The sequence below is a fragment of the Lathyrus oleraceus genome, chromosome 5 (genome assembly GCF_024323335.1).
Source record: "Lathyrus oleraceus cultivar Zhongwan6 chromosome 5, CAAS_Psat_ZW6_1.0, whole genome shotgun sequence".
NCBI lineage: Eukaryota > Viridiplantae > Streptophyta > Magnoliopsida > Fabales > Fabaceae > Lathyrus > Lathyrus oleraceus.
Genome location: NC_066583.1, coordinates 474,777,083 through 474,792,973, shown reverse-complemented (window position 1 = coordinate 474,792,973; position 15,891 = coordinate 474,777,083). Strand labels below are relative to the sequence as shown.

The window sequence follows — 15,891 nt, the reverse complement described above, 5'->3', positions numbered from 1 at the left end:
TAGCCACTAATATGAACCGGTGCCCATTCGAAGCCGTAGGCTCAATCTTCCCAATCATATCAATGCCCCATATAGCAAACTGCCACGGAGACGACATTAAACTCAACGGATTTGGAAGCACGTGCACCTTGTCAGCATAAATCTGGCATTTATGACACTTCCGCACAAAATTGAAACATTGGGCCTCCATTGTCATCAATAATATCCAGCTCTTAACAGCTTCTTCACCATTGCATTCCCACTGGCATGGGTACCAAACGACCCCTCGTGAACCTCCTTTATCAATTGGCTTGCTTCTTTATCATCAACACATCTGAGCAAAACCCAATCGAAATTCCGCTTGTACAGAACCCCATCCTTATTCAGATAGAACACCATGGCCAACCTCCTCAGAGTCTTTCGGTCCTTCTTGGATGCTCCCTCAGGATACTCTTGGGTCTCCAGATAGCGCTTGATATCGTAATACCATGGCTTCTCATCATCAGGCGCTGCCTCAACAGCAAACACATAAGCCGGTCTATCCAGACGTCCCACCTCAACACTAGGGAACTGATTCCACCACTGTACCTTAATCAAGGCGGCCAGAGTAGCCAAAGCATCTGCCAAAGGATTCTCTTCTCTAGGCACATGATGCAATACCACCTTGGTGAAAAACGTCAACAATCTCCTCGTATAATCCCGATATGGAATTAAATGAGATTGATGCGTATACCATTTTCCGTTAACCTGATTCACAACCAAAGCTGAATCGCCATATATAACAAGTTTCTTAATCCGCAAATCAATCGCCTCTTCGATCCCCAAGATACAAGCTTCGTATTCAGTCACGTTGTTGGTGCACTCAAATGTTAGTCGGGCAGCAAAAGGAATATGAGATCCTTTCGGTGTAACCAAAACAGCACCAACACCGCTACCATTCACGTTAACGGCCCCATCAAACATCAGAATCCATTCGGATTCAGAGTCAGGCCCCTCCTCCGGGATAGGTTCCTCACAATCTTTCGATTTGAGAAACATGATGTCCTCATCAGGGAATTCAAACTTCATCGGTTGATAATCCTCAATGGGTTGTTGGGCGATGTAATCAGACAATACACTCCCCTTTATTGCTTTCTGAGAGGTATACTGGATATCATATTCGGTCAAAATCATTTGCCACCTCGCAACCCGTCCGGTCAATGCTGGCTTTTCAAAAATGTACTTGATCGGATCCATCTTGGAAATCAACAAAGTGGTATGAACTAGCATATACTGCCTCAGTCGGCGAGCAGCCCATACCAAAGCACAGCAAGTTTTCTCGAGCAGTGAATATCTTGTTTTACAGTCGGTAAACTTTTTGCTAAGGTAGTATATGGCATGCTCTTTTCGACCAGACTCGTCATGCTGCCCCAGTACACACCCCATAGACCCCTCGAGGACCGTCAAGTACAGAATTAACGGTCGTCCCTCCACAGGAGGCATCAGAATCGGAGGCTCCTGCAAGTATTCTTTTATCTTTTCAAATGTCGCTTGGCAATCATTATTCCACCTGACCGTTTGATCCTTTCTCAACAACTTGAATATAGGTTCGCACGTGGCTGTTAGATGAGATATGAACCGTGAAATATAGTTCAATCTACCTAAGAAACCACGAACCTCCTTCTCTGTTCTCGGTTCAGGCATTTCTCGTATTGCTTTTACTTTAGCAGGATCAACCTCGATTCCTCTTTCGCTTACAATGAACCCCAACAACTTACCGGACCGCACTCTGAAAGTACACTTATTCAGATTCAACCTCAATCTGAATTGTCTCAACTGGTCAAATAATTTGGCCAGATCCACCAAATGCCCCTCTTCTGTCTGGGATTTTGCTATCATGTCATCAACATAGCATTCAATTTCATGATGAATCATATCATGAAACAAAGTCACCATGGCTCTCTGATACGTGGCACCGGCGTTCTTGAGACCGAATGGCATCACCTTATAACAAAAAGTGCCCCATGGTGTGATGAATGTTATTTTCTCCATATCATCTGGCGACATTTTAATTTGATTATAACCAGAAAAGCCATCCATGAAGGAAAACACCGAGAATTGAGCTGTATTATCTACCAACACATCAATGTGAGGTAATGGGAAATCATCCTTCGGACTAGCTCTATTCAAATCCCGATAGTCCACACACATTCTCACCTTCCCATCCTTCTTCGGCACCGGCACAATATTCGCGACCCAAGGCGGGTAATTAGTGACAGCTAGGAAGCCAGCATCCAACTGCTTTTGTACTTCCTCTTTAATTTTCATGGCCATCTCAGGTCGAGTTCTGCGCAACTTCTGCTTCACTAAAGGATAATCTGCTCTCAACGGTAGCTTGTGCACCACGATATCGGTATCCAACCCTGACATATCTTGATAAGACCAGGCGAAGATATCAACATACTCTTTCAACAGCGCTACCATTCTGCTCTTAACACTCGCCTCCAAAGCAGCCCCAACTTTCACTTCTTTCCTGACCTCCTCGATACCCAGGTTCACAACCTCAACTTGCTCCTCATGCGGCTGAATCACCTTCTCCTCTTGTTTCAACAACCTGGCTAATTCCTCCGGCAGTTCACAATCTTCTTCGCCTTCTTCTTCGGCATGATAGATCGGATTGTCGAAGTCATACGAGGGTGTAACATGATTGTTATCAATGAGATTCGGAGAAAGATCGCATCTGCATGAATGTTGATTCATGCATTGCTTTAGAACCGGAGCGAAGCAAATGAAAAGAAAAATGAAAACAAACATTGCCATTTTTATTTTTGTTCATTTTTAAACTGCAAAAGTAAATGAAAGACAGGGAACACCGCTTTTAATGAAAAACATCCTTTTATTAATGATGCAAATTTTGCAAAATGAAACATATGAGGTGGCCCTTACAATGAACCACTACGTTTCGGGCAAAACGTATGGCTTTCATGCAGACAGAATTGAAAAACAGGAAATATTACTCTTCACGTAGAGTGACAATGATGATCTTTTCGGCCTTCCAGTTCTGGATCTTCATCCCTGGTACGCACGGTTTTATCCATTGATCTAGCTCGCAATCACTGTCGACCTCTTCACCCACCGCACAGATGCGATCTGGATCCAGCATTCCAGCACTGGTGAACGTGAAAGGCTGACGACGACCCCCCTGTTCTGCCCAGACGAGCCTCGGCCCGGCTGATAACCAACCCCAAACCGGTCTTCTTTTGCGACGATGTCAATCATCTTTCCCTAACCTGGAGCTTCTCCCTTCTTCACCACCTCAGCAGCCTGTTTGTACGAAGAAATGGACGGTTTCTCCTCTTTAGCAAAAATAGCATTCTCCACCTTGACAGTTTCAAATGCCTGACTTGGCGTTTCCCATATTTCCCCGTCCATTTCAACATACTTGAACGATGATAGGTGGCTGACGAAGACGTCTTCCTCTCCACAAACCGTGACGACCTACCCGTCCCAGATGTACTTCAGTTTCTGGTGCAAAGTCGAAGTCACTACCCCAGCAACGTGTATCCATGGCCGACCCAATGATCGCTCGACTTTATGAGTCGAATTAGGGTACAAACTGCAAGTGCACAGTTCTATCGCGTAGTTTTAAAAGATATCGATCCCACAGGGACTTATGAATCGATATACCGTTATCTAAGGTTACTTCGTAAAGCTAAGGCAGATGATATTTTGATTGTTTGGGGGAAAAGCTAAAACTAAACTAAATTCTAGATTAAATATCAATAAAGCGGATATCGGTATGTAATTCGTCGTAATTAGGGAATCAAATCTTCGTTGGTTTCTTGGTTTTAAAGTAAATCTTTTCAGTTGACTCTATTGGTTAAAAGTTTTATCTCAAACTCTCGCTCTGTTGAATAAACTATGATTTTATATTAACGTAGCTGTCACTTATAGTTAAGTTAAAAACCACTTTTTGAAAACAGTAGAATTCGTAGAAACTCTTTTTAAGAAAACACTAATCGTTTAAACACCCTTATCTCAAACTCTCGCTCTGTTGACTCAGGTTATATAATTAAGTTCAAATGCTTAACTCTCGCCCTCACATTCAATCTTTAAAAATACTTTTTGAAAAAGGTTAGAATTTAATTAACTCTAAAAATTGCTCTCGCCCTGATCTAGAATTAATGTCCAATTTACACTGTCCAGTCAAAAACTCAAACTCTCGCTCTATTGCTTTTAACTTCTTTATGTCTTTTACTTTCGTACAAAAACCTTGTTAATAAACCTGTAAATTGAGACCGTAAAAAGAGTGATTTTAATTTTAAACTTTAGATAAACCAACTTAATTTCGATTCCTTCATTCCGCTTACTTTACATACCGATACCTAAATAAATTAGCCAGACATGCTAAACAGACTTAAATAAATATCATGCATAAACAGACTCATTGCAGGCAAACAGTATAAATTAATAGTAAAAACAAGCATATATAAATTCAACAAATAAATATAGAACCCGAATAATTAAATGGCAGTCTTGAACACTCCACCACAGACCGGTTGGATTTGTTCTTGAGTTCTTCAATCAGGCAGAAAAATAAAACGAAGGAATAAAAAAACTAGATTCTAACGTAAGGTTAGATCCGGTAAAAGGTACACAATAGTTTCCGGTGTAGAAACTATTGTGCGAAAAATTAATTAAGAGCTAGAAAAGAAAATAGAATTGCAAAAGGAAAACAATATAAAAATTCTGCAAAGTAATACTATAAAAAAAATATGCCTAAGCTGCTGGAAGAAGAAAAATGCGAAAACGGCAAAATCTGGAAAAAGCGTGGAAGTCTGGAACCCTGAGCTTTCCAAAAAGCTACTATTTATATGCTACCTCCTCCAACTGCCTTCCGCGTCAAAAGTCTTCAACGTGCAGAATAGTTGGGCGTGGGAATAGGACTCAACTCCCTCTCAACGTCTCTGAAGCGTTTCTTGTGCCTCAAATATAGGGGAATGGTGTGACGTTCGTCACACCATGTGTGACGCTCGTCACACAAGTGCATATAGCGTGACGCTCGTCACAACCTCTGTGACGCCCATCACAGGCACAACGCCTGTGCCTTCTTTGGGCTGGGCTTGGCCTTTGCTATTTGTTTCCAGAAACTTCTTTTTGCACCTCCTTTTCTTCCTTTTTTTTTACTTTTGCTTTAAATAGGTACCTGAGATAAATAGAAAGGAAATACCGCGTAATATCTGATAAAATGAAATAAATTAAAGTAAATGATAATATAATTTAATTGAATTAAGTCCTAAAATGTGATATAATTTCATGTTATCAAACTCCCCCATACTTAGATCTTTGCTTGTCCTCAAGCAAAATACTGTATAGAACTTAAAATTTTTAGCCAGATGAAATTTCAAAACACACATCAATTCGTACTGGGTTGCAAGTAAACCTTGTTTAGAAGTAACCTGAGTTTAATCTTGACATCAACAACCACCTTCACAACCTCAGATAATCTCACCTTATGCAAACCAGTTCAAGTAATGCCATTATAGCCGTCCTAGTTTCTTTACTCTTATTTCACCCGTTTTCATTCTAGCGAAATCACATTAAGCCCTTTATCTTTTCGCGCACATAGTGGAGTAACCGGTTAGTGATTCTGATCCCCTTTTTAGCTTGAAGCTCTGGTACATGAGTCGGATCACTTCGTTGTTTAGTCCATTGTGAATTGCGGGGGATCGGACCGTAGTCTGCCCTACCAAGTTCAGTACCAGATACCTACTAAACCAACTCATAATGGATCTTTCGTATTATGCTTTTGTATGATCTGCAACCTTTAGATTAAATGATCTGGTAAGGATCACCTAACTTAATTAGTGCATTTCCTAATATATATATATATATATATATATATATATATATATATATATATATATATATATATATATATATATATATATATATATATATATTTTGTTACTATGGGAATCATTCACTTATATTCATCGGCTCTCCACGTAGTTTGCTATTAAGATGGTGCTGACTTCTCGTATAAACTACTCGGGGTTACTATAAAACTAAAAGTTCAAGGGATTGGTATAATAGGTACTCATTCTGATTGACATGTTGAGGTTCTTAGAGCGTTGTTATGGTAATAATTTTTGTCTTGATTTCACTCAAATTTTATAAAATAAGCAACCTTTATACTTACTGGGTGTGTTAAATTTCTGTTATTATGGCTCATGAAAATTTGAGGGGAATAGATAATAGAAAGTTTTCACGCTAGGGACTTAACTTAAAATAAATCTATATTATAATAATATTTTTTTTTTTTATAAGGGAAATAACAATGAAAAGAAAAATACATACTTGAAAAGGAAAATGGAGGATAGAAAGAACATGGTTTTCCCCCCCATACTTGAATAAAACATTGTCCTCAATGTTTGAAGGAAAAGAAATGAAATACAAAAAGGAAAAGAAAAGGGAACTAAAATCAATGTGGTCTTCCGCCTCTTGTTCTTGGGCCTGGTGATCGCTGACGTAAGTCTAAGTTGTCGAACCTGCTAAACAACTCAGTGAACCGCTGATCGGTTATGGTATTCCTCTCTTCCTGCTGTTGTTGCATTTGACGCATCATTTGCATCATCTCGACATTCTGTGTGTGCATACCATCAATAGCATCCATGATGTCGTCGTTGGTTGCAGGCCTTCTTCGTCGACGACGTTGTGAGGATGGGCCAGTTGCATTATCGGAAGGCTATATCCATAAATAGGGGAGGTAAAGATTCTAAAGTTTGGAGTCGGTCTCCTAGGTTTAAGCCAAGTGCTATGGTGGTTATTAATCCACCAATTACAAAAGGTTGACGGCCTCTAGCACATAAGGTGCGGATATGATGAAATAGGAAGGAGGCGGCGTTTACCTTAGCCTGCGGTTCGAAGACGCATTCGAGGAAGAAGAGTTCCTTTGCGTTGACCTTGCTGTTGTTCGGTCTTCCAAAGACGGTGTTTTGTAGGATACGGATAAAGTACCGGATGGTTGGGTTATGTATATGGGAAACAAGGAGTTCTTCCCAGTTGTTGGCATCTACTCCGGATATTTTCCTAAAGAGGTCAAAAGCAGCAACTGTGCTCCAGTTTAGGTTTGGAGGGATTCTGGGGTAGACTTGACCTTCTGTGGGGAATTGTAGCATGGTACTCAATTGGTTTTAGGTTAAGGAGTACTCGGTGTTGAACATACGGAAGGTTGCGGTACCGGTTAGGAATTCGTCCTCACCGGTTGGAGTGTTGTATGCGTATGAACTTAAGAATTCTAAGGTTAGGGAGGGGTAGGTGGGTTGATTATGAGTGCAAAGGAAGGTTAAGTCGGCAAGGCGGAGCATCCACTCGATACCTTGGAGTAATCCTAATTGTTGTAAACAAGTTAAATCAGGATACCTGGTAGAGACGACGCCTCGCTGTTGGAAACGCTCGAATTGCTCCCTTTGATAGTTTTCATCTTCGGATCGGAAGATGATAGTTCCGAAATTCTGGTTTTCCGCCATAGTGATGAATGAATTGAAAGGAGTGGTAAAGGAAAGAAATGTATTTGATATTAGAGAATGGTTTGTGGTGAATGAAGGGGGGTTTTGATGGGTATTTATAGGAAAAGAATTTGGAAGTTGGAAAGGAGGTGGTTGAAAAGTGAATAAATGTGGGTAAATGTGAATAATTGGGGAAGATAAAAAATTGAAGGGTGTAACGTTCGTCTCCAACGGTACTGTAACGTTCACCTAGTCTGGAGGGTGTTACGCTCGTCACAGGGGCGTGACGGTCGTAACAGGTACTTTGGCATGTCGTTCGTCATAGGTTGTGTGACGCTCGTCACACAGTCTTTTTGTCAAGGCTTCAGCTAGCGTTCTTCAGAATAACTTGGTAATTTATTTTTATTATTTTTTTGTTTTGTTTTGCTTTAGATTATTTTATTTTGCTATTTAATTTTCCTGCATGTCGTTCTACTTTGCACAATGATGTATAAATATATTGTTCTTTAATAATTCATGTAAGCAGCAACAGTAGAGAGCATAATAGATATATAATAAAATGAATAAATAGCTTCTATAAAATAATCATAATGTAACAATGGAGAAAAACAAAAATGCAAAAGAGAAACAAATACGAATATAATTTGAAATAACATTAAATAATTAATCTAGCTTAGGACTAAATAACTAAGAAAAATAAATAAGTTCTATCCATCTGCACGATCTCTGGCCGGAGGAGCAAAGGAGTTAACATGGTGTAGCAACTCGTGAAACTGGTTTGTCATACTGTTCATGTATCCCAGAAATTCGTGCCTCAGGCTAGTGAACTCTTCTCTGAGGGCATCTTGTTCTGACATCAGAGCTTCCATGGCAGTGTTATAATCAGTTCCGGGCATATGATGTCTAAGGTCGGGTATTGCCGATTCTTCGGTCTGAGCAGGTTGAGGAGGAGGATCAATATCATAGTATCCAGATGGTGTCTGGGGATCTGATTCAGCATAAGGAATCTGGTCATCATAAATCTCATAGTCATCACAAATCTCATAGTCCTGGATGGATTCAGTGGATCTAGCAGGAGAGGGGGTTTCGTTCAGGTTGTAGAGCCAGTTGTTGCGGTTATGAACACTAGTCCTAGGATCGGGCATGGTGAATAGGCAAAGAACTTGGTTATCAATAATAAGCTCAAACTCATCAGTCCCTAGGTTTGCTATAAACAAAGTGTTGAAGAGGAAGGGTATACTCATAGTAGTAATGCCACAAAAAGGGCTTAAGTCAAGCATAGGCTGACGTAATCGAATAGCATTACCTATCATAGATATCAAACCGCCTATTCGGATTGGTGCTCGCTCGTCTTGGATAAGGTGGTCCAAATTTGCTAACATAAAAGTGGCACCGTTTACTGGACGGTTCTGAGAAGCACAAAATATGATGAAGAGTTCATCACGTGAAATTGTGGTACTGTTTGGCTTCTTCCCAAATAAGGTGTGGGTTAGGATCTTATGGAAATAACGGAAGGCCGGGTTATGTATGTTTCCAGAGAGAAACTCATGTTCCTCGGGATCGTCATTTCCAGTCAAGTTACCCCAAAAGTGTTCAAGTTCTCTATATTCAAGAAGTTCCTCTTGGCTTACTGTGAATGTGTCAAAGGATGTAGGGAAGCCTAAAAGGTTGGTAAAATCTTGAATATTAAATTGGTACTTCATGTTAAACATTCTGAACTGTATGAAACCTCTGCTTATTCCTTTTCCATGGCTGGGTAGATAGATCAGAGAACTAAGGAATTCTATAGTCAGTCTCCGGTAAGTGACAAATTGTCTACGGATAGGAGCGGTTTCCCACCCAATCTGATTCAGCAAATACAGGACACTTTGTCTTAGTCCAAGGGCAGTCATTGCCCAGTCATCAGCATATAGGCTAGGTAGCATCTCTCTCGTGGCTAGTTCCTCAAACTTTTGTTTCTGAGTTGTTCCTCTGAATTTGATACCCATACGATCAATATGTCCCATCAGGTTAGTGTTAGCTAGAGAAAAGAAAAACAAGAGTTTTAGTCAGGACTTGGCCAAATGCCGAAAGAAGAGAAAAGTTTTTAATAAATTAAAATAAATTAAGAATGAATACTAAACAGAAAAGGATAATTAAGGAGAAAATAGAAAAATAATAATAATAGAATAAGGAAATAAAATAATTTGTGGGTTGTCTCCCACTAAGCGCTTTGTTTAATGTCGCAAGCTCGACATAAAAACAATCAATTACAATCTATAGTTTCTGGAGGCATTTCGTCTAAGTGCAAGACTTGTGAATCTTCATTGTTTTCCGCATAGTGATAATGTTTTAGACGTTGCCCGTTTACGGTAAATGGTTCCATAGATTTGCCTTTAATTTCTACTGCTCCACTGGGAAAAACATTGGTAATTTGAAAAGGACCTGACCATCTAGATCGTAGTTTTCCCGGAAATAAATTTAATCTGGAGTTAAATAAAAGGACTGTATCGCCTTGTTTGAAGATTTTCCTTGATATGCGCTTGTCATGCCATTGTTTTGTTCTTTCTTTGTAAATTCTGGCATTTTCGTAAGCGTCTCTTCTGAGTTCCTCTAATTCGCTTATATCAAGGATTCTCTTTTCACCGGCGGCTTTATAGTTTAAATTTAGATTTTTAATAGCCCAATAGGCTTTATGTTCTAATTCTACCGGGAGGTGACAGGATTTTCCATAAATTAGCTTAAATGGGGTTGTCCCTATGGGTGTTTTGTAAGCAGTTCGGTATGCCCATAAAGCTTCTGGTAATTTCAATGACCAGTCTTTCCTTGAGGTGGCGACTGTTTTTTCTAGTATCTGTTTGATTTCTCTGTTAGATACTTCCACTTGCCCACTGGTTTGAGGGTGGTAAGGTGTCGCTACTCTATGTCTTACGCCATATTTAAGCAGTAGTTTTTCGAGTACTTTGGATATGAAATGCGATCCACCATCACTGACAACTATTCTTGGGACACCAAACCTTGGAAATATTATATTCTTAAAGAGTCTAGTTACTACTCGTGTGTCGTTTGTTGGAGAAGCTATGGCTTCAATCCATTTTGATACGTAGTCAACTGCCACGAGTATGTATTTGTTACCGAAAGAGGATGGAAAAGGTCCCATGAAGTCTATTCCCCACACGTCGAAAATCTCGACTTCCAAAACGCCCTTTTGTGGCATCTCGTCACGTCTAGATATGTTTCCTGTGCGTTGACATCTATCACATCTCTTAATAGTTGCATGTACATCCTTCCATATACTTGGCCAATAAAAACCGGCTTGTAGGATTTTAGAGCAGGTCTTGGATGTACTTGCGTGTCCACCATAAGGAGCGGAGTGGCAGTGTTGGATTATACTTTCTACCTCTTCTTCGGGTATACACCGACGGAAAATACCATTGGGACCTCTTTTAAAAAGTAAGGGGTCATCCCAGTAATATTGTTTTATATCGTAGAAGAATCGTTTCTTCTGTTGGTAGGATAAGGTAGATGGAACTATTCCGGCGGCTAAATAATTGACGAGGTCAGCGTACCACGGTGTAACAGATATAGCTAAAGTGGTTTCTACCTGTTTATCAGCGTTGTTTTCTTCTAAAGTAGCTATAAGCTTATCGTACGAGAAATCATCGTTAATTGTTGTTCTTTCCGGTTCAAGGTTCTCAAGTCTAGAGAGGTGATCTGCTACTACGTTTTCAGTTCCTTTCTTGTCTTTGATTTCCAAATTGAACTCTTGTAGTAACAGGATCCACCTTAGGAGTCTAGGTTTTGCATCTTTTTTAGTTAAGAGGTATTTGATGGCGGCGTGGTCAGTGTAGATGATTATTTTGGCTCCGACTAAGTAAGAACGAAATTTATCTAGCGCAAACACGACTGCTAGAAGTTCTTTCTCGGTTGTGGCGTAATTCATTTGTGCTTCATCTAGAGTTCTACTTGCGTAATATATAACATGAAGCTTTTTATCTTTTCGTTGTCCTAAAACAGCACCTACAGCGTAATCGCTGGCATCACACATTATTTCGAATGGTTCATTCCAATCTGGTGTCTGCATTATGGGTGCGGAGATCAGTGCTTGTTTAAGCGTATGAAATGCTTCTAAACATTTATTGTCGAATATGAATTCAGCATCTTTCATCAATAATCCGGTCAACGGTTTAGTTATTTTAGAGAAGTCTTTAATGAATCGTCGGTAAAAACCGGCATGTCCTAAGAAGCTTCGTACTTCTCTCACAGTCTTCGGAGGTTGAAGGTTTTCGATTACCTCTATTTTGGCCTTGTCTACCTCAATTCCTCTATTTGAGATGATGTGTCCTAAAACAATTCCTTCTTGTACCATAAAGTGGCATTTTTCCCAATTAAGTACTAGGTTTACTTTTACACATCGCTCTAGAACTTTCTCTAGGTTTTCAAGACATTCTTCAAAGTTTTGTCCGCATACGGAAAAGTCATCCATAAATACTTCCATGATGTTTTCTAGGAAATCGGCGAATATTGCCATCATGCATCTTTGGAAAGTTGCAGGAGCATTACACAGGCCAAACGGCATTCGTCTATAAGCGAAGGTACCAAAAGGGCACGTGAACGTTGTCTTTTCTTGGTCATCAGGGTGAATTGGTATTTGAAAGAAACCTGAGTAACCGTCTAGATAGCAGAAGTGTGAATGTTTTCCTAATCGTTCTAACATCTGGTCAATGAATGGTAAGGGGAAATGGTCTTTTCGGGTTGCTTTGTTTAGTTTCCTATAGTCAATGCACATTCTCCATCCCGATTCGATTCGTTTGGTTATAGTTTCTCCTTTTTCATTTTCAATGATTGTTATACCTCCTTTCTTTGGTACTACGTGTACAGGACTAACCCATTTGCTATCAGATATAGGATATATGATACCTGCCTCTAATAACTTGGTTATTTCCTTCTTCACTACCTCACTTAGGATCGGGTTTAGTCTTCTCTGGTGTTCCTTAGAAGTTTTACAGTCTTCTTCTAACATGATGCGATGCATACAAATAGAAGGACTTATTCCTTTAAGATCGGTGATGTTGTAACCTAGTGCGGTTGGATATTTTCTTAAGATATGCAGGAGTTTTTCTGTTTCGAGTCTTCCTAGGTCAGCATTAACTATCACTGGCCGTTCAAGCTCTAAGTCTAGGAATTCATATCTCAGATTCTTGGGAAGTGTTTTCAGGTCTAAGGTTGGTTTCTTAAGGCATTGCGTAGGGTCCGATGTTATTGCTAAACATTGGTTAAGTTTGTCTTCTACAAGGTAGTCAGATGATTTGTCTTTTTCTAACTCCGTTTCTTTTATGCATTCATCGATGATATCCATGAAGTAACATGTATCTTCTATTGCAGGTGCTTTCAAAAATTGGGAAAGAATGAACTCATTTTTCTCTTCTCCTACTTCGAAAGTGAGTCGTCCTCGCTTTACGTCTATGATTGCACCGGCGGTTGCTAAGAACGGTCTTCCCAGTATAATGGGTGTAACTTCATCTTCTCTAATATCCATAATTATAAAATCAGTTGGAATGTAGAATTGACCTATGCGCACTGGAACGTTTTCAAGAATTCCTACAGGGTATTTTACGGAACGATCTGCTAGTTGCACAGACATTTTAGTTGGTCTTAATTCTCCCATTTCAAGTCTCTTGCATATGGATAAAGGCATAACACTAATACCGGATCCTAAATCGCATAAGGCTTTGTCAATGACAAATTTTCCTATGTGACAGGGTATAGAGAAACTACCTGGGTCTTTAAGTTTAGGAGGCATATTTTGTATTATAGCACTACATTCAGCAGTAAGTGTAACGGTTTTGCTATCTTCAAGTTTCCTTTTATTAGAAAGAATTTCTTTTAAAAACTTGGCATATGAGGGCATTTGTGTAATAGCTTCTGTAAACGGAATAGACGTTTAATTGTTTTAGTAGGTCAACAAATTTTTTAAATTGGCCCGCATCTTTGGTTTTAACAAGCCTTTGAGGGTAAGGGATCGGTGGTTTATAACGTGGAGGAGGTACATAAGGTTCCTTCTTTTCTACGGTTTCCTTATTACTCTCTGCCTTTTCCTTAGGTTCACTTTCTTCAGTTGACCTTTCAGAGTTTTGGTTTTCTATCCTTGGGTCAGACGGTCCTTCCACTTCCGTTCCACTTCTCAGTATAATTGCATGAGCGTGGCTTCTTGGGTTAGGTTGGGGTTGGCCAGGAAATGTACCAGTTGGGGCAGCAGTAGGCGCTTGTTGTTGAGCTACTTGTGATATTTGCGTTTCCAGCAATTTGTTATGAGTAGCCAGGGCATCTACTTTACTTGCTAGTTGTTTAATTTGTTCGCCAGTGTGTACATTCTGGTTTAAGAAGTCTTTATTGGTTTGCTGTTGAGAAGCTATAAAGTTTTCCATCATGATTTCCAAGTTGGATTTCCTAGGGGCGTTATTGTTAGATGGAGATGGGGTCGGCTTCTGATATCCCGGAGGTATAGCTGGGGCTTGATTTGGAGATTGTCCAGGTGCGTATAAAGCATTATTACTCTTATATGAAAAATTGGGATGATTCTTCCAATTTGAGTTATAGGTATGCGAATAGGGGCTTCCTTGAGCATAGTTTACTTGCTCCTCTTGGATTCCTGTTAGGAGTTGACAATCTGCAGGAGTGTGACCTTGGATTCCACAGACTTCGCAATTCTGAGTTATGGCGACTATGGTGGCTGGAGGTGATACATTTAAACTTTCAATTTTTTGGACCAGAGCATCCACTTTTGCGTTAACATGATCAAGGTTACTTATCTCGTACATGCCAGTTTTCGTTTGAGGTTTCTCCACCAGTGTTCGTTCGGTTCCCCACTGATAGTGGTTTTGAGCCATGCTTTCGATAAGTTGGTAGGCGTCAGCATAAGGTTTGTTCATTAGCGCACCACCTGCGGCGGCATCTATTGTTAACCTTGTGTTGTACAGGAGACCATTATAGAATGTATGAATTACTAACCAGTCTTCTAAACCATGGTGTGGACAAAGTCTCATCATGTCTTTGTATCTTTCCCATGCTTCGAAAAGAGACTCGTTATCTTTCTGTTTAAATCCATTTATTTGGGCTCTTAACATAGCTGTTTTGCTTGGCGGAAAATATCGAGCAAGAAAAACTTTCTTCAACTCGTTCCATGTGGTGACTGAGTTGGAAGGGAGAGATTGAAGCCATCTTCTAGCGCTATCTCTTAGTGAGAAAGGAAAAAGACGAAGTCGAATTGCCTCTGAAGTGAAACCATTAGCTTGAACAGTATCAGCGTATTGGACAAATACGGATAAATGAAGGTTAGGATCCTCGGTAGGATTCCCAAAGAATTGGTTCTGTTGCACTGCCTGTAACAGTGAAGGTTTGAGTTCAAAGTTATTTGCTTCGATTGCGGGTGGAGCAATACTTGAATGCGGTTCATCTTGCGATGGAACGGCGTAATCTCTAAGAGCACGAGCTGGTTCTGCCATCTCGGGTATCGAAGGGAAAATATTTTTGAAATCAGGAAGTTCTATAGGAGGGAGATTGTTTGCAGCACGATATTCCCGAATTCGTCGTAAGACTCGGAGATATAGTTCGATATCGTTGATTCATAAGTAATACGGTTCGCCTTGTGAGCGAGTGCGTGGCATATAAATCAACGAAAGAAAGAAAAGAGAAAGAAAAGCCTTAGTCTCTACAACGTAACAGGAGAGTTACGATATCGATTAAATAAAAGTCCCCGGCAACGGCGCCAAAAAACTTGATCGCTCGACTTTATGAGTCGAATTAGGGTACAAACTGCAAGTGCACAGTTCTATCGCGTAGTTTTAAAAGATATCGATCCCACAGGGACTTATGAATCGATATACCGTTATCTAAGGTTACTTCGTAAAGCTAAGGCAGATGATATTTTGATTGTTTGGGGGAAAAGCTAAAACTAAACTAAATTCTAGATTAAATATCAATAAAGCGGATATCGGTATGTAATTCGTCGTAATTAGGGAATCAAATCTTCGTTGGTTTCTTGGTTTTAAAGTAAATCTTTTCAGTTGACTCTATTGGTTAAAAGTTTTATCTCAAACTCTCGCTCTGTTGAATAAACTATGATTTTATATTAACGTAGCTGTCACTTATAGTTAAGTCAAAAACCACTTTTTGAAAACAGTAGAATCCGTAGAAACTCTTTTTAAGAAAACACTAATCGTTTAAACACCCTTATCTCAAACTCTCGCTCTGTTGACTCAGGTTATATAATTAAGTTCAAATGCTTAACTCTCGCCCTCACATTCAATCTTTAAAAATACTTTTTTAAAAAGGTTAGAATTTAATTAACTCTAAAAATTGCTCTCGCCCTGATCTAGAATTAATGTCCAATTTACACTGTCCAGTCAAAAACTCAAACTCTCGCTCTATTGCTTTTAACTTC

General features: G+C 39.7%; 1 non-coding gene across 1 annotated transcript; it reads left to right on the top strand.

Annotated features, from left to right (window-relative positions):
- The first annotated feature begins 14,468 nt into the window (after window positions 1-14,468).
- On the top strand, window positions 14,469-14,575 carry LOC127088780 (small nucleolar RNA R71). Its single transcript, XR_007790597.1, has one exon. It is a non-coding gene; the product is annotated as a small nucleolar RNA R71 (small nucleolar RNA).
- Window positions 14,576-15,891: the final 1,316 nt, after the last annotated feature.